Source organism: Oryctolagus cuniculus, chromosome 5, assembly GCF_051225735.1.
Source record: "Oryctolagus cuniculus isolate XC-2025 breed Fujian yellow rabbit chromosome 5, ASM5122573v1, whole genome shotgun sequence".
Lineage (NCBI taxonomy): Eukaryota > Metazoa > Chordata > Mammalia > Lagomorpha > Leporidae > Oryctolagus > Oryctolagus cuniculus.
In genome coordinates this window covers 16,808,637-16,834,285 of record NC_142871.1, presented here as the reverse complement: position 1 = coordinate 16,834,285, position 25,649 = coordinate 16,808,637, and positions in this window count along the sequence as shown.

Sequence of the window (25,649 nt, the reverse complement as noted above, 5' to 3'; positions counted from 1 at the left end):
GCTTTGGCCTGGCCCAGCCCTGGCTGTTGCGGCCATTTGGGAAGTGAACCAGCAAATCAAAGACCTTTCATTCTCCCCCTCTGCCTCTGCCTCTCTGTGGTTCTTTCAAATGAATAAATCAATTTTTTTTTTTTTTACATGCAGAGTGGACAGTGAGAGAGAGAGACAGAGAGAAAGGTCTTCCTTTGCCATTGGTTCACCCTCCAATGGCCGCCGTGGCCAGCGCGCTGCAGCCGGCGCACCGCGCTGATCCGAAGGCAGGAGCCAGGTGCTTCTCCTGGTCTCCCATGGGGTGCAGGGCCCAAGCACTTGGGCCATCCTCCACTGCACTCCCAGGCCACAGCAGAGAGCTGGCCTGGAAGAGGAGAAACCGGGACAGAATCCGGCGCCCCAACCGGGACTAGAACCTGGTGTGCCGGTGCCACAAGTCGGAGGATTAACCTAGTGAGTTGTGGCACCGGCCAATAAATCAAATTAAAAAAAAAAAAAAAAGATAAAGAAACTGAGACAAAGAGATATTGTTAACTTGCCTTAAGTTACACAGCTACAATGTGACAGGAACAGGATTCAAATCCAATGTCTCTGGACAGGTAATTGATAGATGATAGATGAAATAGGTGATAAATAGAGGACAGGAAGAAATAAAGCAGTTCATATCGTGTTGGAAATACAGATTTTGATTGAAAGATCAGATAAAAATAAAAGTTTACGTTGTTTTGGCCAGCGCCACCGCTCACTAGACTAATCCTCCGCCTAGCGGCGCCGGCACACCGGGTTCTAGTCCTAGTCGGGACGCTGGATTCAGTCCCGGTTGCCCCTCTTCCAGGCCAGCTCTCTGCTGTGGCCAGGGAGTGCAGTGGAGGATGGCCCAAGTGCTTGGGCCCTGCACCCCATGGGAGACCAGGAGAAGCACCTGGCTCCTGCCATCGGATCAGCATGGTGCGCCGGCCACAGCGCACCGGCCACGGTGGCCATTGGAGGGTGAACCAACGGCAAAGGAAGACCTTTCTCTCTGTCTCTCTCACTGTCCACTCTGCCTGTCAAAAAAAAAAAAAGTTTACGTTGTTTTGGAAACTACATTTGATAGATCATAGATGATTGATAGACTAGATAAATAGATGATAGGCAAACAGAATATTTTACATTCTTTGGGAAACTAGATCTTGAGAGATGAGAGAAAGGAAGAAAAGAAAGGACAAGAGAGAAGGAAGCAGTTCCCATTCGTTGGAAAGCAGTTTTTTTGTTTTGTTTTGTTTTGTTTTTTTGACAGGCAGAGTGGACAGTGAGAGAGAGACAGAGAGACAGGTCTTCCTTTGCCGTTGGTTCACCCTCCAATGGCCGCCGCGGCTGGCGCACTGCGCTGATCCAAAGGCAGGAGCCAGGTACTTCTCCTGGTCTCCCATGGGGTGCAGGGCCCAAGCACTTGGGCCATCCTCCACTGCACTCCCTGGCCACAGCAGAGAGCTGGACTGGAAGAGGGGCAACCGGGACAGAATCCGGCGCCCTGACCGGGACTAGAACCCGGTGTGCCGGCGCCGCAAGGCGGAGGATTAGCCTATTGAGCTGCGGCGCCGGCCGGAAAGCAGATTTTGAGACAGACGTTGTGGGGCACTTCCCCTGTGCCAGTCAGCGCGCTAAGTGCCCTGCATATCTTGATGAGCGTGGCAGACGGTATTGATTCCAGAGGAGCAGTGGCCAGAGGTGACTCTCAGGACGATCCGGGGAGTGGAAGGGCCGGGATGGGCCCGCGTGGCTCGGGGCTCGGGGCCAGTCCACTCAGGGAGTTCCGCCTCACCTGAAAAACCACATTGTTGGACAGGCATTTTTCCAGTCTGCTCTCCAGCCTCAGGCCCCCAGGAGTTTATCTTCGGACCCATCTCCAGGTAGGTTCAGGCGTGATTGACAAATGCCCACGCACAGGTGAGCCACAGTCCCCGTCACATGCCTAATGGCAGCCATAGACCTGAAAAATGGTAACAATTCCGCTCCGAGCCAGGAGGCGCTTTCATGGGAGCGGCGCGCCTCGGAAGAGACAGAGCGCTCCCGAAGGGAAGCACCGTGCGGACCTCTGCAATCCGAATCGCCAGCTGCATCCAGAGACTCTCCCAAGAATGGACCGGGGCACAACTTTAATTTCCTCTCATTCTTCTCCCTGCCTTGGACAAAATGAATCATCAAGTTTCTATTCACTTTAGCGTGTACATTTTAAAGAGACCTTATAAAACCACAGGTGTAATGGATTCAAGATGCCCCTTCGCAGCGATTCTGCATCCACGCCGGATTTTATGACTGGGATCCCGCCTTCTTCGGGTTTTTCAATAGGAACAGACTTCGATGCAGGGGGGATGAGATAATGGTGTACAGTCTCAGGTGCCAGCGCTGCTGTCCTGGAGCTGCAGCCAGCAAAGAACCGAGTGCACGGCTTTGCTGAGTGCATGGTTCCAGGTAACAGATGCACAGGGACAGGTGACCTTCCTGTGCCCCTCTCCCTAGCCCCCGGGGGGCCCTTGGGCTGCTTGTTACCAGTGTATGAGGCCCTGTGCACGTTTCAGAATTTCTGGGGTAGCCCCACCCTGCAGGTGCCTGAGAAACACATTCTGCAGAGGGACTGGGCGGACACAAGGCTGTGCTCAGACTGAAGAAAGAGGAGTGGCCGCCCCGGGAGAAGTCCAGGTGCAAAGGCGCTTCCCGAATGCGCTCAGCTCAGGTTCCCAGCTATTGTGGCAACTTTTTGTCCTGGCACCCCACCCCCGCCTCCTCCCCTTGCTCCACCTCGGGCTAGGCAGGGGACAGCTGACCACAAACCGGGTCACCTGCCATCAGAGGCTTATTCAGTTGCTCCGTCCGAAGTGGACTGCAGGTCCTTTCCAAGCAGCAGGACAGTTTCGGCGGTGTGGGGGGCGGGGCCTGGTCTAGGACGTGGGGGCGGGGTGGTGCCTGCGGACGGCGCTGCGTCAGGGTAGCCAGGGCCCACGCTTATTGCTGAGAGCGTTCACATGAAACGTAAGGCGCTCTTGTTTCCTGTAACTTTAGACGAGGTTTCAAAACACAGAATCCACGCTGGAACGGCCAGACCAGCGGCAGGAGGTGCAGATGGAACAAAGGATTGGGTTCCCAAGTTCCTATGGTGAGACAAAAGGGCAAGATGTCAACCCAGGACCACCCAAGGAAAATTAAATACAGATCAACTTCTGATGGCTTCTGTTAACAGCGGGGAGACGGGGTTTTGATCTTGGAAAAAACAAACATCGAAAACTTTGCCCGTAATCACCCCGCCCTAGGGTGGCAGGATCGGCTACGAAGCGCAAACACACATGTGGGCTGGGGGCTTTTGTTCCTTCTGCCCTCCAGGCTGTCCATGGGCTGGAGAGCCGGGCCCCTGGCCACCCCAAGAAAAGGAGTCGCAGGGTTTCCCAGGCACTGAGCCAAGAGGCGGAAAGGGTTCTCCAGCGGTCAAGTACACTTTCTCCACTCCAGAGCCAGGCCCAAGGCCACCTGGCTCGGCCGGACAGTGGGGCAGTCCCGTCAGGGCTCTCCCACCCTGGGATGGCAGGTGGAGCGAGCCTAACCACTTTCAACCCAAGGCGGCTGTCAGCTGTCCTTTTCCAATGTATTATACAAATTTCCAAACATCCTCAGAAGTAGAGCCCGTGGCGGACAGACCTCACACTCAACAGCTGCCAAGACTGGCCGCCTCTGCTCACCTACCTGGTTCTGTCTTCACAGAGGATTTGGGACGCTGTCGTCCTGGCCTCTCATAGAGGAAGCACCCCTAGCTGAGGATTTGGTTCCAGCGCTCACTCATCCACCACATCTGTCCCCAGAGAAGCTCAGGTCCCTTACAGAGAATGGGATGGGGGAGGGGAGGTATTTGGCACAGCAGCTAAGCCACCACTTGGGACACCCATATCCCATGTCCGAGGGTCTGACCTCAAGCCCTGACTCTGTTTCTTGATTCCAGCTCCCTGTGAATGGGTACCCTGGGCATCAGGTGATGGCTCAAGTACTGGGGTCTGTGCCACCCATGTGGGAGACCTGGATGAAGTTTTAGACCCTTAGCTTTGGCCTGGTGCAGCCCCAGCTGTTGTGGGGCATTTGGGAAGCGAACCAACAGAAAGGAGACCTCTATGTCTCTGTCTCTTAGGGGAGAAAATCTGTACGACTTCATTCAAAAAAATAGAAAAAAATAAAATGGGGTGGTATTTGCATATAACTTAGCACATTCTCCTGTAACTTTACATTATCTCTGGATTGCTTATAATACCCAACACAATATAAATGTGGTTTAAATAGCTGTAGTATTGTTTAGGGAATAATAATAAGGAGAAAAGTCTGTACATGCTCAGTATAATCTAATATATCTAATATAATCTAATATTTTAAGAAGATTTATTTATTTGATAGGCAGAGATTCAGAAAGAGAGAGAGGCATCTTCCATCGGCTGGTTCACTCCCAAACGGCCACAACGGCCAGAAATGGGCCAGGCTAAAGCCAGGAGCTTCTTCCGGGTCTCCCAAGTGGGTGCAGGGGCCTGAGGACTTGGGCCATGTTCTGCTGCCTTCCCAGGTGCATTAGCAGGGAGCTGGATCAGAAATGGAGCAGCCAGGACTCGAACTGGCTGGGATGCCAGCCCTGCAAGCAGAAGCTTAACTTTCTATGCCACAGTGCCAGTCCCAAACTCAATTTTTAAAAAAGATTTATTTATTTATTTGAAAGGCAGAGTACAGAGAGGCAGAGGCACAGAGAGAGAAGTCTTCCGTCTGCTGGTTCACTTCCCATTGGCAGCAATGGCAGGAGCTGAGCAGATCCAAAGCCAAGAGCCAGGAGCTTCTTCCAGGTCTCCCACGCAGGTGCAGGGGCCCAAGCACTTGGGCCATCTTCTACTGCTTTCCCAGGCCACAGCAGAGAGCTGGATCAGAAGTGGAGCAACTGGGACACCTGACAGGTGCTCAGCGATTCTCCAGGTAGCACGCTCCATCCTTACCAGCAAATTGTAAGCCTTTATGTTCATACACAAAAATTAACTTATCTTCCAGTTCCATTTTCTGTGAACTATTTGAAGTATTCTCACATGGCCCACAGTAATCCATATATAGACCCTCTACTTCTTAGAATTCTGTTATCTTTTGACTAACATGCAGTACTTGTACATTTTTAAGGGGCACCAGACGTTCCATTCTGACCAGACTGGACAATTTAGCATTTTTTCAGCCACCCTTCGCATGTTCCCACCACTTTTCTCTGCTTTTCTCACTAGTCTTGCGTAAGAGCTACTTAATACTTGCTGATGGGACTGTTTATCATTGCAGTGTGGTGTTCAATTCCCATGTTTCAAATAACCCCTCTCAGACCAGAACTGGAATTTCACTCCATTTTCCCAATGCCCAAGTCACAGCCAAGTCCAGGCCTCCCGCTCCTCTGCCCCTCCTCCCCCAGCTCCAGGCTTCTCCTGGTCTGTGATCTTCTCTTCCCTCCTCAATCTACTGCTCCCCAGCTCTCAACACCTTGACCTTCTAGTTCACTCCCTGTACAAATCCAGCATCTACTCACCCCGTCCTCTACTCCTGCTCACAAGCTACTTAGAGAGAACAGGGAAGAGCAGACGTTGTCACTGGAAATAAATAGTTCCTCATCTCAACTGGGCCCGTTGTCACCCACTGCTCCTTTTGCTTGTATGTGGTCAGCTCCTTTTGTCCCCTTGCCCATCAGCTTCGCCTTAATACACACAGAGGGGGGCTAGCACTGTGGCATAGTGGGTAAAGCTGCTGCCTGCAGTGCCAGCATCCCATATGGGCACTGGTTCAAGTCCCGGCTGCCCCACTTCCAATCCAGCTCTCTGCTATGGCTTGGGAAAGCAGTAGAAGATGGCCCAAGTCCTTGGGCCCCTGCATCCGCGTAGGAGACCGGAAGAAGCCCCTGGCTCCTGGCTTCAGATTGGCACAGCTCTGGCAGTTGCAGCCAATTGGGTAGTGAACCAGCTGATGGAAGACCTCTCCTTCTAACTCTGACTTTCAAATAAATAAATAAATCTTTTTAAAAAAATGCACATAGAGTATCACTGGTCAAGGACTTTGTAGAAAATCCTCTTACGGGATTTTCCTGATGTTTTTCTCATGATGAGACTAAGGTTGTGAAGTCACTGGGACTAAGGCCCAGAAGTAAGATGCAATTTCAATGCCATCATATCAAGGGTACATAATTTCGATGACATCATATTACATAATTTTGATGACATCATATCCAGGGTACATAATTTCAATGACATCATATTAAGGGTACATAATTTCAATGCCATCCTATCAAGGGTACATAATTTCGATGACATCATATCAAGGGTACATAATTTCGATGACATCATATTACATAATTTTGATGACATCATATCCAGGGTACATAATTTCAATGACATCATATTAAGGGTACATAATTTCAATGCCATCATATCAAGGGTACATAATTTCCATGACATCATAGCAAGGGTACATAATTTCGATGACATCATATTACATAATTTTGATGACATCATATCCAGGGTACATAATTTCAATGACATCATATTAAGGGTACATAATTTCAATGCCATCCTATCAAGGGTACATAATTTCGATGACATCATATCAAGGGTACATAATTTCGATGACATCATATTACATAATTTTGATGACATCATATCCAGGGTACATAATTTCAATGACATCATATTAAGGGTACATAATTTCAATGCCATCCTATCAAGGGTACATAATTTCCATGACATCATAGCAAGGGTACATAATTTCGATGACATCATATTACATAATTTTGATGACATCATATCCAGGGTACATAATTTCAATGACATCATATTAAGGGTACATAATTTCAATGCCATCCTATCAAGGGTACATAATTTCGATTACATCATATTACATAATTTCGATGACATCATATCAAGGGTACATAATTTCAATGCCATCATATCGAGGGCACATAATTTCAATGCCATCCTATCAAGGGTACATAATTTCGATGACATCATATCAAGGGTACATAATTTCAATGACATCATATCGGGGGCACATAACCCATCACTGCTGATACTGATCTTGATCACCAAGCAGAGATGGGGTGTGCTGGTTTTCTCCACTCTAAAATTACTCTCATCTCCCTTCCATTCTATACTCTTTGGAAGGAAGTGGTCACACACAGACAATACTTTAGGAGTAGAAAATTATGTTCCACCTCCTTGAGGGCAGAACATCTGTATGAATTACTTGGAATTCTGCATGGAAGATTTCACTCTTCTCAATAATTTATTTCACTATTTATGTCAGCATGGACTCACAGATATTTATTTTATACTTTAGGAATTTTTTTTATTTGAAAGTCAGAGCTACATAGAGAGAGGAGAGGCAGAGAGAAAGAGGTCTTCCATCCGATGGTTCACTCCCCAAATGACCACAACAGCCGGAACTTCACCAATCCAAAGGCGAGAGCCAGGAGCTTCCTTCGGGTCTCCCACGCAGGTGCAGGGGCCCAAGGACTCCACTGCTATCCTAGGCCATAGCAGAGAGCCGAATAGGAAGAGGAGCAGCCGGAACTAGAACCCATATGGGATGCCGGTGCTTCAGGCCACGGCTTTTAACCTGCTGAGCCACAGCGCCAGCCCCATGGAATTCTCTAACACTGTTTTATTTATTTTTTTGCTCAGACTCTTCCAGTTTTACCATTGGGAGCTTTCTCCATTCATTCATCTGTCCTTTTGGATCTATTTCTTCTCTTTTATTTTTATTACTTCCTTATTGTTTGGCACTACCCAATGCTGCAGGTTCAGCTTGTATATTTCCTGCCTCAGTCCCCACATCAACCATTTCTCCAAGGAGCCCTGGTTACTTTATTGGTGAGTGGCATTAGAAATCAAGATCTGGGGTCGGTGCTGTGGTGTAGCAGGTAAAGCCACTGCCTGCAACACCAGCATCCCATGTACGTGGCAGTTCATTTCCCAGCTGCTCCACTTCCAATCCAGCTCTCTGTCAATGGCCTGGGAAAAACAGGAGAAGATGCCCCAAGTGTTTTGGTCCCTGCCACTCACATGGGAGACCCACATGAAGCTCCTGGCTCCTGGCTTTGGCCTGCCCCAGCCCTGGGTGTTGTGGCCATCTGGGAGTGAACCAGCAGATGGAAGCTCTCTCCCTCTGTCTCTGTCTCTCCCTTTCTCTCTGTGACTCTTTCAAACGAATAAATAAATCTTCAAAAATAAAGCCAAGGTTTTCAGTATAGATGTAGTCAGTGTAATTGTGGCATTGCAGTTTCTAGACTCTCATAGCTGAAAAGCAAAGGATGGCATGTGTACTAACCTGTGTGTGTGTGTGTGTGTGTGTGTGTGCTATGTAATGTTTCTGTATTGAATGCGAGTGCACACTCAGGGCTGAAAGTTGTGGTACTGATAGGGATTCCAGCAGACCCTGGAAATACAAGAAAACCTAGGAAAGAAAAAAAAATGATTTAACTCTCCAGGAGCCCTGAGGGAGGAGAGACAGGAGCTGGGGTGGGGTGGGATCCATATATAATGTAATCTTCAAATGTTGTTGAGTCTGCCAAATGGACCTATTGAGAACTTTGCACACTTCTGTGCAAAACAGGCTACTCCAATGTCATTTCCCTGATTGGTAGACTTAGTATACCTCATTAGCATGCACATTAACCAATTGGTGAGAACTTCTGTCTTAGGCATAAAAGCACAAGTCAGGCAGTCTTTTTTTTTTTTTTTTAAGATTTATTTACTTATTTGGAAGGCAGAGTTACAGGGAGAGAGAAGAAGAGACAGAGAGAGATCTTCCATCCACCAGTTCACTCTCCAAATGGTCACAATGACTAGGGCTGAGCCAGGCCAAGGCCAGGAGCCAGGAGCTTCTTCCAGGTCTCCCCCAAAGACTTGGGGCATCCTCTGCTGCCCTCTCAGACACATTAGCAGAGAGCTGGATTGGACGTGGAGCAGCAGGGACCAGAACCTGCACCCACATGGGATGCCAGCTCTGCAGGCCATGGCTTTAACCCACTGCGCCACAGCGCTGGCCAGGAGTCAGGAAGCCTTGAGCAGCAGCTTGGGGCAGCCAGCTCTCCAGGGCAGGCCTTCCCTGCTGGTGGAGGCTTCTCTAACCTCTCAACGGAGCCAGCAGAGAAGAGAAGCAGCAACCCAGAAGGCAGCAGCGGTAGGCAAACCCAGCCAAGAGGAGAAGCTGTGATCTGGCAGAGAGGCAAGAGCTGTAACACCAGAGCTGTGCTGCTCCTGGAGAATCTGGTGAGAAGAAAAACCTTGCCCATCTTTGAGACAAGACGCAGACCTGTGTCTGCAGCCAGACTCCTGCCTCTACTCCTGCAACACCCACGCCAGAACTCCTGCAACGTATTTTTTTGGTGTGCCTGGGGTCCCTGGAAGGGTGAGTAAAAGCAGACTAATGCACATTTACTAACCCCTGCTTGTTCACTGGATGTTATTCTGGCCTCCTGATTTCGGTTATTGTGTCCTCCTGATTGGTTAAATCTCTACTCACGTCTCAGAAAGGGACCAATCAAAGAGAGCCACTTTGTGTATAAAAGAGCCAGCCCTTGCAGGCTTCCCTGGCAACTCCTCCCTTGGAGTCCCCATCCTGACTGCTGTGGCAGGAGGTTTCTTGCTTTCAATAAAGTTCACTTTGCTCTCTGTCCCTGTCTGCGTGGCAGTCCTTCAGTGTGAGACAAGAACTGACACGGCCCTCATTATGCCACAACGGCATAGCAGGTTAAGCCACTGTCAGAATACTGGCATCCCATATTGGAGCACGGGTTCAAGTCCTGGCTATTCCACTTCCAATTCAGCTTCCTGCCAATGTGCTTGGGAAAACAGCAGAAGATGATTCAAGTGCCTGGACCGCTGCCACCCACATGGGAAGCCCAGCTGGAGTTCCTGACTCCTGGCTTCGGATCGGCGCAGCTCCGGCCGTTGTGGCCATCTGGGGAGCGAACCATCGGACAGAAGACTTCTCTCTCTCTGCATCTCCTCTGTGTAACTCTGACTTTCAAATAAATAAATAAATAAATCTTAAAAAAAAAAGTCTCTCTCTGCTTTTGAAATAAAATAAAAACCAGTTTTTAAACACATGAGTGCACACTGATGTCTCCAACTCCAGGCCAGTGCCACAGGGATCTCTGTGGCCTCCTCCTCTCACCTGTGATCTCCCCACCAACAGCAAGAAACGTGCGCCCCCAAACCCTCCATCCGTTTATCCTTGAGTTCTCTGCAACCTACATTTCCTCCCTTACCACCACAGTGGCTGCAGCAGATCCGGTGTTAGGGTTGCAGACGTGGTGGCAAGTGGAGCTGCATCTCGTCCCAGGGGATGTGGCGGGTTCTGCTTTCTGCTGAATTCTCCAGCAACAGCACAGCCCCGGGTTACAGCCCGTTGTGTGGCAGCTCTGCGCGTCACAGCCTCTCTCTGCTGGGTCTGTGGAGTGCTGCAGCCTTCCGGGTTGCTGCTCCTCTTCACTGCTGGGTTCTGCATCTTGTGACCATGAAGAATGAGGCAACGGTGAACAGAAGGAAAAGGTGTTTATTCAAAGAAGCAGAGGGAAGTCTCCCTGCAGCCCACAAGGGGCTGCCTGCCCTGAACTGCTGATCACCACGCCTGTCTCTGACTTTTAAGTGTGTCTAAAGCAGGAAACTAACATTGGAGGAGCCTGTTCTGCACGGAAGTTCACAGAGTGCTCAAACAGACCTGTTCATCAGAGGCAAGAACATCAGAAGATTACATTGTACCTGTTTCTCCCTTCTCAAACCCCTCCCTCAGGGCTTCTGGAGGGTCCTCATGTATGTTTCTTCCTTCCCAGGGGCCCCTGGAGTCCCTTTCAAAATCACTACAAAACCCATTCTGTTATTTAAGGCAGACAAGGACTTTGTTACATGGGATGAGTAAGTAGCCGGCCAGCATGGCCATGGGAGTGCGACATGAGCTTTGGGGGTTCTGCAGGTAGCACTGCTGATTTGGCAAAGGCTCTGCTGCTGTCCCAGGCCGTGCTCTGCCCAGGATGGAGGCAAGAAGCTGCTCCCCACCCCTGCTCCCCACCCCTGCTCCCCACCCCTGCTCCACACCGCCTCCCCACCCACCCCAGCCTGTTCTTACGTTGTCCTCTTCCTGAATAAGCCTTGGCTGGGCTTATCTGATTGGTGAAGATGTACCAGTGTCTGAACCCTGGCCCCAAGGGACGCTGGTTCAAGTGAGTTTCTGGCTGCCTCAGTCAGGACTCAAGGCAGAAATTGCCCACGCGGAAGAAGGCTGGCTACAAGATGTCGCGTGACTATTACAGAAGTCACCAAGCAGGGCTTTGTGTCAGCCAAAAGTATTGCTAAGAAACCACTCCCAAACCCCCAGCCCCCTGGGCACTCATCACACCTGTCCTGTTGGCCCCGTTGTGCGGGCGGAGTTTGGACAGACAGCATCTTGCAGGACGTCTCACCCCTGGCTGCTGAGACATATTTCTCTCCTTTTCTTCTCTGCGTATGGCCTCTCAGCCTCTCTCAGGGGACTTTCTCCCCACATACTTTGTTTCCAAAAACTACTTAGTTCAGGGGCCAGTGCTGTGGTGTAGCAGCATAGCAGGTAAAGCTGTCATCTGCAGTGCCAGCATCCCATATGGGCACCAGTTCAAGTCCCGGGTGCTCCACTTCTGATCCAGCTCTCTGCTGTGGCCTGGGAAAGCAGTAGAAGATGGCCAGGTCCTTGGGCCCCTGAACCCACATGGGATACCCAGACGAAGCTCCAGACTCCTGGCTTCAGATTAGCCCAGCTCTGGCCATTGCTGCCATTTGGAGAGTGAACCAGCAGATGGAAGACGTCTCTCTCTCTCTCTCTGCCTCTGCCTTTTAAATAAATAAATAAATCTTTTTTTTAAAAAAAAAGGTTAAAAAGGGTGAATAATTCAAAGTAAGACTTTTCTTTGATCCCTGCCAGATCGCTCTCCAAAGGCTGCCTCTGCTGGTTTCTTTTATTTTTCTTGCAGAGATGTTTCACGTAGATAATGCTGTTCTTTATACCTCTTCACTTCTTTCAGCTAACAATTCATTTGAAGATGACTCAATAATAAAGAATAAAGACCTTCATTTTTGTAAAGACTTCCTTGTATTCCTATTGAAATTAATGCAACTTAAAAAAAAAGACTTCTTTGGGGGCCCAGTGTTGTGGCCTAGCAGGTAAAGCTGCTGCCTGTGACGCTGACATCCCATATGGGTGCCGGTTCCAGTCCCAGGTTGCTCTGCATCTGATCCAGCTTCCTGCTAATGCACCTGGGAAGGCAGCAGAAGATGTTCCAAGTCCTTGGGCCTCTGCCACCCATGTGGGAGACATAAAAGAAGCTCCTGGCTCCTGGCTTTGACCTGGCCCTGCCCTAACTGTTGTGGCCATTTGGGGAGTGAACCAACAGATGAAAGATTTTTCTTTTTCTTTTTTTAAGATTTGTTTATTTAATTTGAAAGGCAGTGTTACAGAGAGGCAGAAGCAGAGAGAGAGAGAGAGAGAGAGAGAGAGAGAAGTATTTCATCCACTGGTTCACTCCCTAAATGGCCACAAAGGCCAGAGCTGAGCCCATCCGAAGCCAGGAGCCAGGAGCTTCTTCAGGGTCTCCCACAGGGGTGCAGGGGCCCAAGGACTTGGGCCATCTTCCATTGCTTTCCCAGGCCACAGCAGAGAGCTGTATCAGAAGTGGAGCAGCTGGGACTGAGACCAGCGCCCATATGGGATGCTGGCACTGCAGGTGGTGGCTTTAGCAACTACGCCACAGTGCCGGCCCTGATAGAAGATATTGCTATCTCTTCCCCTCTCTCTCTGTAATTCTAACCTTCAAATAAATAAATAAAATTTTTAAAAAAGATTTATTTGCTTATTAAGCCAGGCTGAAGGCAGGAAAAAGGAGCTTCTTCCAGGTCTCCCATGTTGGTGGCAGGGGCCCCAGGACTTGGGCCATCTTCTGCTGCTTTTCCCAGGGCATTAGGGGATGGATCAGAAGTGGAGAAGCTAGGACATGAACTGGTGCCCAGGAACGCCACTATTGCAGGCAGCCACTTAACTGCTATGCCAAGATGCTGGCCCCTAATGTAGTATTATTAATTAAACTAGTCCTATACCGATGGATGATCATTTCCAGTCTTTAAAAACTCCAGTGAATAAACTAGGATATCCAAAACCCTGTACATGTGCCAGCAAATCTACTGGAAACATTCTTAGAAATAAAATTTCTGAGCAAGAGGTATGTGCATTTGTTTAATTTTTAAATTTTTAATTATCTGAGAGACCCAAAGAGAATCAGATGGACTGAGAAAGACTTTCACCTGCTGGTTCATTCCTTAAATGTCTGCAAGAGCTGGCCAGGCAGTAGACAGGAGCCTGGAACACAATCCAGGCCTTCCATGTGGATGACAAGGACCCAACTGCTTGAGTCAGCACCTGCTGCCTCCCAGGGTGTGCATTAGCAAGGAGCTGGAATTGGGAGCAGAGCTGAGTGAAACTCGAACCCAGGCAAGTATCCCAAGTGGTGATTTAACAATCAGGCCAAATGCTCATCCCAATATGTGTATTCTAAATGTAGATGAACATTATCAAATTGCCTTCCACAAATGTTTTATTAATGTATGTTCCCATCACCAACACACCTATTAACCTGACCACCTATTAACCTTATCATTACCATTTTTTTTATTTGAAAGGGTGAAAGAAAGAGAAAGCAAGACACAGAAAAACAGAGATCTTCCATGTGCTGGGTCATTCCCCAAATGCCCACAACAGCTGGGGCTGGACCAGGTCAAAGCCAGGAGACTCGAACTCAGGCCACGTCTCCCACATGGTGGCCGGCACGCAAGTACGTGGGCCATCAGCTCGGGCCTCCCAGAGTGTGCGTCCCCAGAGAGCTGGAGTCTGGAAGCAGAGCTGGGCCTTGAACCCAGGCACTCTAATATAGCATTTGGACATCCCAAGCATATTCTTAATCACTGCCCCAAACACCCCTGCGTATTTTATTTTTTAACTTCTACCAACCAAACAGGCAAGCAGTAAAATTTCAATAGTTTTAATTTGTGTGGTTCAGATGGCAAGTTGGGTAAAACATTGTTTCATGGATAAGGACAACGTGTGTTTTCTCTTCCACGGCTTTTCTCTTCATATGCATTGCCACCTTCTCGCTGGGAAGTTAATCTTTCATGTTGATTTATTGGAACTCCTTATAAAATAAGGAAAGTGCTCCTAAGTATCTGTCCCCTTACTCAAATCTGAACCCTTGGAGTAGAGCATGCTGCGTACATGGTGGTAGACTCACAAAAAGCAAAGAGTCCGGTAGGTGATAGGTCTCCAAGAAATATTCCTCTCCCAGGGAGCTCTCATACGGATTAGGCTTTGTGTGCACTTTGCCATTTAGGCACTGAAGGAAAAAGAAATGTTAGCTCTCAGGAGAGCAGAGACTGAACGGAATGCCCTTGAGAACAGTCGAGGGTTCTAGAACAGTCTAGGGTTCTAGAACTGTCTAGGGTTCTTGGTGGAGGGGTGTTGTCTCATAAAGCATCTTGAACAGACCAGTTGTTTTCCTTTGTCCTGAAACAGACTGGAGAAAGTAAAGTCCCCCAAACGTAGATAAGTATGATATGGGATCAGAACCAGCCTGCCAGGCAGCATAGTAACTGTTCTAGGCCAAATTATAATCCATTGTATTTGCAATTCCTTTATCTCACAGTGGATCTTTTTTTCCAATATTTGTTTTCACCTACTTGAAAGGCAGAGCAACACAGAGAACCTCCTATCTGCTGGTTCACTCCCCAAATGCCCGCCAAAGCCAGGAGTGCAAAACTCAGTCCAGATCTCAAACATGGGTGGCAGGTGCCTCGGCACTTGAGCCATCCTCTGCTCCAAGGACGCATTAGCAGGAAGCTGGATCAGCAGCGGAGTAGCTGGGATTTGAACTGGCACTCTGATACAGTTGCAGTCCTACCAAGTGGCCACTTAGCCCATACAATACCTGTTCTAGAGCGGTTCTTCCTCGTTTGAGGTCACAACTCCTTGGGAATTTAATGAGAAACGTAGATTCTTTCTCCAGTAATATTTGCATAGAATACAAATTTTCACATCAATTTCATGAAGTTTGCAGGAAGCCCAAAGACCACGTATAGGTCATCTGGGTAAGGATTCCTGACCTGGGTCCATGGACAAGTCTGCTGTTTACCCCCTTCATGGCCCTGGATGACCGACTTCTCCCTACACCTCAGCCTCCTTGGCTATAACCTGGAAGCCAGTAATGTCATCTGGCTCATAGACTGTGGAGAGGATCAAATGACACCACTCACACAAGGTGCTTCTCCCAGTGGCTGCACTTGGTTGGCGCTCAGTAACATCACAACTACTTGTTAGCTGCATCAGCTCCACAGGAAAAGAGACGTCTCTGGGGGCCGGCACTGTGGCGTAGCAGGTAAAGATGCTGCCTGCGGTGCCGGCATCCCATATCTGCTGTGGCCTGGGAAAGCAGTGGAAGATGGCCCAAGTCCTTGGGCCCCCGCACCCGTATTTGAGTGCCTGGGTTCAAGTCTCAACTCCGCTTCTGATTCCAGCTTCCTGTTAATGCATATGCTTGATAAGGTTCAGCTCCACCTTAGCCCCGAGCCCTCAACCGCCTGTTTCCAGCTCCTGTTTTTGCGGAAGGAAATCCTATCACAGGGGCTGGAGAAGGCAGGGGTGGGAGGGTGGGGGAGCAGGTCACCCTCTTCCAGGTCCCCACTGCTGACAGCAGTGAGAGTGAGGGGCTGGCTCACTGCCGTAAGGGCTTGGCTGTAAGTGCTCAGTGAATAACCCTGTACGTAGACTTTTGCTTCATTCTTTGGGTCCTTCTGAGAGGAAGTTTTCTCTCCTAAAGTTGTACTGCTTCTGGAAAGAGCCCAAACCTGACTTTTCCCACCAAAAACAAGTCATCTGATAAGTCGCAATAATATCATCTGGGTACTTTGGACAAGCTAAAGCTTAACACTCTAAGAGAAGCAACAGTGCTATAGTAGATCAGGCTAAGAAAATCCTTTTAAGAAAACAAGTAAACAGTGGAATAGCAACAATGTTTTAATAGTTAAAATTTCCTGTAACTGCTCAAGTTTCGGGATAGTCTCTCCGTTAAGAAATAAAATTATCTCGTGATCCAAAAATAACTGGTCTCAGCATTGTTTCCACAGTTTCCCTTAAAATAGAATTTTGTTTTTCCTTCAAAATGTCATGAGCCGCGTGATTCTACAGAGATTAATTCTCTCTCTCTCTCTCTCTCTTTTTTTAAAGATTTACTATTTATTTGAAAGGCAGGGTGACAGAGAGGGAAAGACAGAAAAAGATCTTCCATCTACTGGTTCACTCCCCAAATGGAGGCAATGGTCAGGGCTGGGCCAGACCAAAGCCAGGAGCCATGAACTCCACAAGGGTTCCCCACATGGGTGACCGGGGCCCAAGCACTTGGGTGATCTTCCACTCCCTTCCCAGGTGCATTAGCAGGGAGCTGGCTGGGAAGCGGAGCAGCTGGGACGACCAGTGCTGATGTAGAACAGCCTCACAAGCAGTGGCTTAACCCACTGCGCCACAATGCCTGCTCCTTCACTCTCGTTACAAAGCGCATCTCTAGAATAAAAGACACGCTAGTGGCTAAGAAAAAAACTTAACTTTCTTAGATATTTCTGGCTCCCTTCAGAAGTGTGACAAGTCAATGAAAACCTCAGAATAACACCTGCTCATGCCTGAGGGTGGGTGGGGGAAGGAAAGACATTGGACTTGAATTTCAGATTCCTGGAACCTTGGGTTCACAACTTTCACATGGCCGTGCACAGACAAGTGTGGCTCACAGATATATACAGGTCATTCTTTGCTTTGGGGCCGGTGGGTGTGTTTTTCTTTCTTATTTTGCTTTTTCCTTTCATTCTTGTCTCGCAAACTTGGGTATCAAATGTATCTAATATGGGGGTTTCAAAAAGTTAATGGACAGTGGAATTAAAGAATAAAAGACTTATTTTTGACCCAAAATTTTGAAATCCATGCATAGTTTTTCCATAATACACATTTTCTGTGAACTTTTTGAAGTGCCAGATATACACATGATTTCAAGATTTTTTGGAACCAAAATAAACTTGCCTTTTAATTCCATTGTCCACAAACTTTTTGAAGTAGAATGCAGTTTTCAAATGTTCTGTTCTTTAGCCATGAATACATAAGATTTGGTGGGAGGAGGGGGCAGGATTTGGTTTGATTTTTTGATGGCTGTTAGACTCTCTCTAGAACTTTTTCTGCTTTATATTTTTTAATTTTCCAAATTTTCTTACAGGAGTACTTTATTAATACTATATTTTTCAATTTTTCTCTTGTTACTTTTATATTTTTAAAAACTTATTTATTTGAAAGGAAAAGAGATAGAGAAAGACACACAGACACAGAAATCATTTATCCTCTTGCTCACTCAAACAGCTGCAACCATTGGAGGCTGAGCCAAGCTGAAGTCAGGAACCCATAACTCAATGCAGATCACCACTTGGCCAGTAGAGACCCAGGTGCCTGAGGCATCAGCTACTGCTTCCTAGGGTGGACATGAACAGGAAGCTTGTCAGACACAGAGGAAGGGGGCTGGCACTGTGGCTTAGCAGGTTAAGCCTCCACCTGCAGCACCAGAATCCCATATGGGTGCCGGTTCAAGTCCTGGCTGCTCCACTTCCAATCCAGCTCTCTGTTTATGGCCTGGGAAAGCAGTAGAAGATGGCCAAATGCCAAGCTCCTGGCTCCTGGCTCCTGGCTCCTGGCTACTGGCTTCTGATTGGCTCAGCTCTAGCCATTGTGGCCATTTGGGGAGTGAACCAACAGAGGAAAGATCTCTCTCTCTCTCTCTCGGTCTCTCTCTCTCTCTCTCTGTACCTCTGCCTCTTAAATAAATAAATATATCGAAGAAGGAGGAGGAGGAGGAAGAGGAGGCGAATTCAATCAGTTATCAGGGTAGACATTCATTGTACACTTAGGAGGTCCGCATTATATAACAGAGAACCTGGTTCCTGCCACCCATGCAGGAGACCAGAATTGAGTTGTGGGCTCCTGACTGTGGCCTGGCTCAGCCCCCAACTGTTTCAGGCATTTGAGAAGTGAACCAGAGGATAAGAGACTCTGAGTGTGTCTCTCTTCCTTTCAGATAAATAAAATCAATCAAGTCATCAACTTAGAACTATCTACAGTCGAATAGACAACAATGGCTGGGTGGATATTGACTTCACATTTTCCTCTTCCAATTTCTGTCCTTTAGAGAATGAGTACTGTGATTGTGCAATGACTCATGTTACACACTTCTTTGGATGGAAAGATAGGCTATCTATCCCATTTAGATTTCCTGTGTGCTATAAATCAACAGTATAAAAGCTTTTACAAATGTTTTTCATTTAATTGCTAATTCTTTAAATATGTTCTTTCCTACTGGGGTCAGGAATAAGGTGAGAACGGTCCCTGTGGTTGGTGCTCAACACTCCTTTGGAATCTCAGCCAATGAGGTCAGGCCAAGGAAACAAAGACACATGAGCTAGAAAGGAAGAGATAAAAATATGGCCATTTAAACACGAGATGCTTGACTACCCAGAAAGTTTTTATTTTACAAGGAGACAAGAAGACATATCTAAAGTGGGAGCTTCAAAAATACAGAAAAGGGGGAGGTATTTAGCACAGCCCTATGTCACCACTCGGGATGCCACATCCCATATCAGAGTGCTTGGATTCAAGTCCTGGTTCAACTTTCAGTTCCAGCTCCCTGCTAACGAGCACTCTGGGAGGCAGCAGATGATCGCTCAAATACTTGGGTCCCTGCCGCCTTGGGAGACCTGGATGGAATTCCAGGATCCTGGCTTAGACTGGGCCAGCCCCAGCTGTTGCAGGCATTTGGGGAGTGAACTAGTGGATGGGATCTCTCTCTCTCTCTCTCTCTCTCTCTCTCTCTCTCTCGGTGTGTGTGTGTGTATGATCTTGCCTTTCAAACAAATCCAAAAAATTAATTTTTTAAATGATAAAGACACAAGACAACAAAAGTCATCCCTAATCCCTCTAACCAGAGGAGACTATCGAGAAATGAACAATTTGGCTTTATCTTCCACTATGCTTTTGCACATACATTTGGGTCCTTCTGTGTGAGTGTATATATATAAGACATTTACTGCAGACATCCCTGCTTACACTGCCATTGAATTCTAGGTGAAATATAAATGATTTTTGATCCTACAGAGGGGCTTCTGAGCATTACCTGAGCAGAAATCCTGGTCCCCACTGTGAGAATATGATGAGGAATGAACTTCTGCCCAGATGCAAAGTCTGACCATGGTTCTAAAGCCGATGAAGTTCCAGGACCCAGACAGCTCTGCTACAGTTCAGATGACCCCAAAAGAACCACATGTTAGGGTCTTGGCTCCTCAAATTGTATGTGGTTAATGGTTAATAGATTAAGGGTCAAGACTTAATCCAACTGTGATCTCTCAAGGTGGGGTCTTCGGGAAGTGATTGGATTGGTTTACATTGCTGGCGTGGGACCTGTGACTGATTCCTTGTGGCTTTATAAAAACAGCCACATGAACACGGAGGACAAGGGTGCGCCCCATCTCTCTCTGTTTCCTGGCTCGCCATGGGATCCTTCCTCAGCACATTGGCCATTCACCATCCTCATCAGACACCAGACTCACAAGGCTGCCCAATCTTGGCCTGTGAACCTCCAAAACTGTGAGCCAAAATTACCTTCCCCCTTGCTAAGCAGTTCTTCTCAGTCATTGTAGCTAGAGTGAGAGAAAGCTAATGAACACAAGCCCCAGAGCACAGAAATGTTTTCAAGCCCATTTGGTGGCGAGTTGTGGCCTTAAATGTTGTGAGATAATATTTTATCTTCATTAACCTCATTAGCATCAATATTCATATCTATGAAAATACACCAGTGCACTTTATCACAAGTAACTTCTGAAAGCCACCCTGGGGGGTTTTATGTGCTATGCTCCTTTCTAAAATCCAGAATATTAGGAGCTCTGAAAACAAATGGCCTCAGGGTTTTGGGTAAGGGATTATGTTTCTGCAGTGCACTGGGGAGTATCCTGGGAGACCAAAAAGACTGAAATATGCATGCTATAGTGCAGGAGCTCACAACCAAAACTAAGATGGCAAAATATATGCACAGGAAACACTCAAAACCTTTCAAATAAGCTTTTATGCAAATGTATAACCCTGGTCTGCATTGAAGTGAACAGATACACAATACTGCCTATGAATATTTAACATGTGAGTGCCCAAAATTGTACAGGACCGTGTTAGATGGAAAGAGCACTAGAGCACTGGCCTAGACTGCTTGACAAAGAGGAGTTGGAGAAAGATTCTTCACCCTCCCTGTGTATTTGACTCTCCTATTTGCAGGCATCAGCAACCTGACTTAATATAAGTGAAGAAAAAAGGAACTTAGTGGCTTAGTTTATGAGAAGTCCAGACTGGGTTAAACACCTGGTGTTGGCCACTCCCCTCTGCTGGTCCTGCCTTCTTCTCTGCTGCGTTTGCTCAGGCAGGCTCTTTCCACAGGCAGTACTCACTTTACAGTCCCTGCAGACCACAGTCGCAGAAGGAAGGCAGAGATCAGCCTCCCTCCTACAACAACTCAGCCTCCCAAAGCAACCGCTCCTGGCCATGCTGGTATCTTGGTGCAGACTGATGACTGTAACTCGGGGAATGGCACACACTGACCAGTTAGTCACATCTTGGAGGGGAGAGGATGCATGGCTTTATAATCAAGTCCACTCCAGTCACAAGGGACAGGAGAAGGCAATCCCAAAACCAAAGATTGCTGGGACAGATTGATTTTATTTTATTTAAAGATGTATTCATTTTATTTGAAAGGCAGAGTTATATAGAGAGAGGAAGAGCGAGAGCGAGAGCGAGAGAGAGAGAGAAATTTTCCATCTGCTGGTTCACTCCCCAAATGGCTGCAGTGGCCAGACCAAAACCAAGAGCCAATAGCTCCACCTGTGTCTCCCACATGGGTGGCTGGGATCCAGGTTCTGAGGCCATCTTCTGCTGCTTTCCCAGGCGCACTAGCAGGGAGCTGGATCGGAAGTGGAGCAGCAGAACTCGGACAGGTGCCCACATGGAATGCTGGCACTGAAGGCAGGGGTTTAGCCCACTGCGTCACGACACCAGTCCCAGATTGATTTGAAAAGAAAGAAAGGAACGGATGTCTCTAAGCCCTCTTCACCAACTTCTTCCTAAGAGGGACTCCTTTGCAGATGTGGCCACAGGGTCAGAACCATTGAGGGGAACAGACCGGAATGCAGCCACCCTGGTCACAATGTTGCTGCTCCTGCGTATGTGACAGAGACAATATTCCCATCCCAGGTGGAGTCCAGAGAGGAGGCACCGGAAATGGCTTGGGGAGTGGCTGGTGCTAGAGTAGGTGAGTCTTAAGAGGACGTTTAAAGGAAAGAGAAGAAGGACCCTGCCCGAAAGACTGGAAGAGAGTGGGCAGCGGAGTTGCATCTGTTAAAATGATTTTGCTCCTGGCTCAGTCTAAGCCGTAAAGCTGTGACTGCTTCCTTTCTCCTTCTAAACATTAGAAATGTCAGGATGCAGACAGGCTTGTAATTTATTGATTATTGATTTATTTGGATTTGCATTGGATGGCTAGGATGCTGGCCTGAAATACAGGGGAAATTGGCCTGATTGGGGTGGGGGTGGGAGGGGAATTGTTATAATCCCTGCATGCTAGGCTCTTCCAACTGCAAATATCAGAAATATGACTTAGTAGAGTTAAGGCAAAAATTATTGGCTCATTTACGGAAATGTTAAGAAGCTGACAAAAACCAAGAATTGATTCTAATATAATTCTGGTATCTGGGGACCAAGAGTGTCCCATATTCAAGCTGCAATAACTTTCCAAATAACTGGCTGAAAGTCACCCAGAGAATGATTTGTGATGTTCCAGAAGAGGGAGAGGCAGAGAGGCAAAGGGGCTCTTCCTGGCATTTGCCTGCATAATTAAGTTACAGTTGCTATTTGCAAGTCACTGCAGGGCCATCTTCCAATAGATGCTACTCACCCAGTCTTGTGTGCAAACCCAGATACTTCTTAGGTTAGCATTGTAATCATATTCTGGACTGTCTTTGGTTTTTCGCTTGGAAGACAAAGATGAAGTCTTAAATGCAAAAGTCAGAGAAAGAGGAGACACATTTCTCATGCCCTGGAGTAATCGCCGTCTGTTGAGTTAAATGCATCTGAAGCTAGACAGCACCAGCCCCAGAGCAGCCCCCGATCCATTATCATGCACCGAAGGCTAAAGAAGGAATAAATTAAACCCATAATGTGCTGGGCGTTTTACACAAATCATCTTCGGAGTCCTTGGAACACTGAAAGCAAGATGCCATTATCCCTACTTTAGTAGCTAAAGAAAACAACACTGTGAGAGCTTTGACTGTTTTTTCATGACTGTCAAGGTTTGTTTTTTTTTTTTTTTTCTTTTTTAAGGTTTATTGATTTATTTGAAAGGCAGAGTTACAAATAAAGAGAGAAGGAGAGACAGAGAGATAGATCTTCCATCTGCTGGTTCACTCCCCAAATGGCTGCAACAGCTGGGGCTGGGCCAGGCCTAAGCCAGGAGCCAGGAGCTTTTTCCAGGTCTCCCACGTGGGTGTAGGGGCCCAAGCACTTGGGCCATCTTCCACTGCTTTCTCTGCCTGTTAGCAGGGAGCTAGATTGGAAGTAGAGCAGCTGGGACACGGATCGGCACCCATATGGGATGCTGGCACTGCAGATGGCAGCTTAACCCACTGCGCCCCAGCACCGGCCCTGACTATCTGGTCTTAAGAGGTGGAGTCCGGATTCTAGAACTGGACAGTCTGATATCAAAGCCAGAGCTGGGGGTGCAAACGATTGAAATCTTTACTTAATGTACACTAAACTGATCTTCTGTAAAAAAAAAAAAAAAAAGAAATTATCAATTCCCAACTTGACTCTCACTGGGATTAAACATGACAATAGGTCTGATCTGATTTCATCATCATTTAAAAAAAATCATCTATTATTTTTCACTTTATGTTTCTGTGTGGGAGCAAACTGTTGAAATACTTACTTAAGGTATACTAAGCTGATCTTCTGTATATTAAGATAATCGAAAATGAATCTTGATGTGAATGGAAGGGGAGAGGGAATGGGAAAGGGGAGGGTTGTGGGTGGGAGGGACGGTATGGTGGGGGAAGCCATTGTAACACATGAGTCGTACTTTGGAAATTTATATTCATTAAATAAAAGATAAAAAAAATGCAGTTATGCGGAAAAAAAAAAAAAAAAAGCCAGAGCAAGGCTGCAGCCTGGCGTCACGCTGGGTGGTGTCTTTGGGGATCATTAAGCTACTACTCAGCTTTGGGTTTCCTTTTCAACTCCTCTTCTCACAAAGCAGAGAGCTCCTATCATCAAGATGCAACATAAGACACACAGGGAAGGCAAGAGAATAGCTCACAAGCTTTGCCATTCAGGACTCTGCGGGACCCCAAATACCAAACAGTGGACGACCTCAGGGGAGGCGGGGCTCTACAGCCAATGCCAGGGACTCCTGAAGTCGCCCGCCCAGAGGCTCATTTCCCTTTCTCCTGTGCTGGGTCCACCTCCTACTGCCCACTGTGAGCTAGGACTTCAGCTCCTGGAAAATCCACTGCATCTCCAGCTCCATTGGCAGCTGGAGTAAGGAAATGCCACCCAGTGCTGTCTTAGTCTGTTTTCCGTTGCTGTAACAAAATACCCGGGACTGGGTAACTCCTGAAGAATAGAAGTCTATTTGGCTCATGGTGCTGCAGGCACCGGCATCCACTCTGTGTCTGGTGAGGGCCTGGCCTTCTTGCTGGGCCATCGCATGGTGGAGGCATCACACAGCAAGACAGGGCAAGCCTAATGGCTCAGCTCTCTTCATTTTTTTTTTTAGGCTGATTTATTTATTTGAAAGGCAGAGTTACAGAGAAAGGGAGAGATTCTATCCATTGGTTCACTCCCCAAATGACCACAATAGCTAGGGCTGGGTCAGGCCAATGCCAGGAACCTGGAACTCCATCCAGGTCTCCTACGTGGGTGGTAGGGGCCCAGGTGCTTGGGCCATCTTCCACTGCTTTCCCAGGAGCATTAGCAGGGAGCTGTATCAGAAGAGGGACAGCTGGGACTTGAACCTGTGTTCATTTGAGGTGCCAGTGTTGCAGGCGGCAGCTTAACCCACTGTGCCACAATGCCAGCTTTCTTCCTCTTCTCATAAAGCCACTAAACCATCAGTGACCCTACCATGGCCTCTTCTGATCCCAAACACCTCTTAAGGACCTTGCCTCTACAGTCCATAAACATAGGAATTTGGGGATTTCCTTTTTTTATATTAAATTATTTTACTTAATTTATTTGGAAGGCAGAGAGAGAGATCTGCCATCTGCTGGCTCACTCCCAAATGCCCACAACTGCTGGACTGGTCCAGGCTGAAGTCAGGAACCCAGAACTCAGTCCAGATCTCCCACGTGGTAGCCAGGGCTGAAGTACTTGGGGCATCACCTGCTGCTTCCCATAGTCTGCGTTAGCAGGAAGTAGCATCAGTGACAAAACTAGGACTTGACCCCAGGCACTCCAATATGCTATCGGGTGTTCCAAGCAGCAGCTTAACACCTATGCCAAACACCCGCCTTACGGTCATAACACACACACTCTCGGGGAACATTCAAACCATAGCAAAGAGCATGAACACAGAACTGACAAGTGCAGCGGCCATCGCGAATGGTGCGGACCTGTGCTCTGGAGGTCTCTGGCCACAGAACCGCAGGGGAGAAGTCACCCAGTGAACAGCCTCCACGTGGCACACATCCCCCCTTGGACTGCCAGCCTCCAACCATGCTCGCAGGTGAAAGAGAAGTAACCTGCTGTCCATTCTGAGCCATTGTCATCCTGGGGTTTTGACACTGCAAGCAAAGTGCTAAAGTGCTGAAGGGGCACAGCTCTACAAGCCTCCTTTCCCCCACGTGACCCTCGGCCAGTGACTTAAACCTTCCCAGAGTGGCTGGGAAACCACAATGGTACAAACCAGCGAGAGCCGGGGAGAAACCACGTGGGCCTTTCAGCTGGACTGCCTGACTCAGCATGGCTGGGAAAAGGATAAAGCTAAAACACAAAACGTATCCACTTCTCGTCTCCTGCGGTGCTGGAGGAGGGGCAGGGACAGGGCCCAGCATGGACCTGAAGCTCCTTGAGGATGCAGAGAGGACAAAGTCCAAGCACTGGAGCGGATGGCCAGAGGATAGGCGGAGCAGACCGAGTAGGGCTGAGTGTTTAAGGGATGGACCTGATGATCTACAAGTTATGAAAACCTGACCTAATCCTGCTGGAGGAAAAAAAGCAGGTGGGAAGGGATTGGTGCTTGGATCATGTAATTAGAAAGGCAAGAAGTCAGCTCAGAGAAAACTGGATGGAGACCAGATGATGTTATTAGGAGGTGGTCTCAGCTCTGCTTTCCCGAGTTCACTGTGTTTTCACGAGGCGAGGGGCTGCGTGTGGCAGCTGGGTGATTAGGTGCTATCGGTTTAGCCACCCAGGGACCTCCACCCTTGGGGTTGCAAAGTCCCCAACCTACCCGG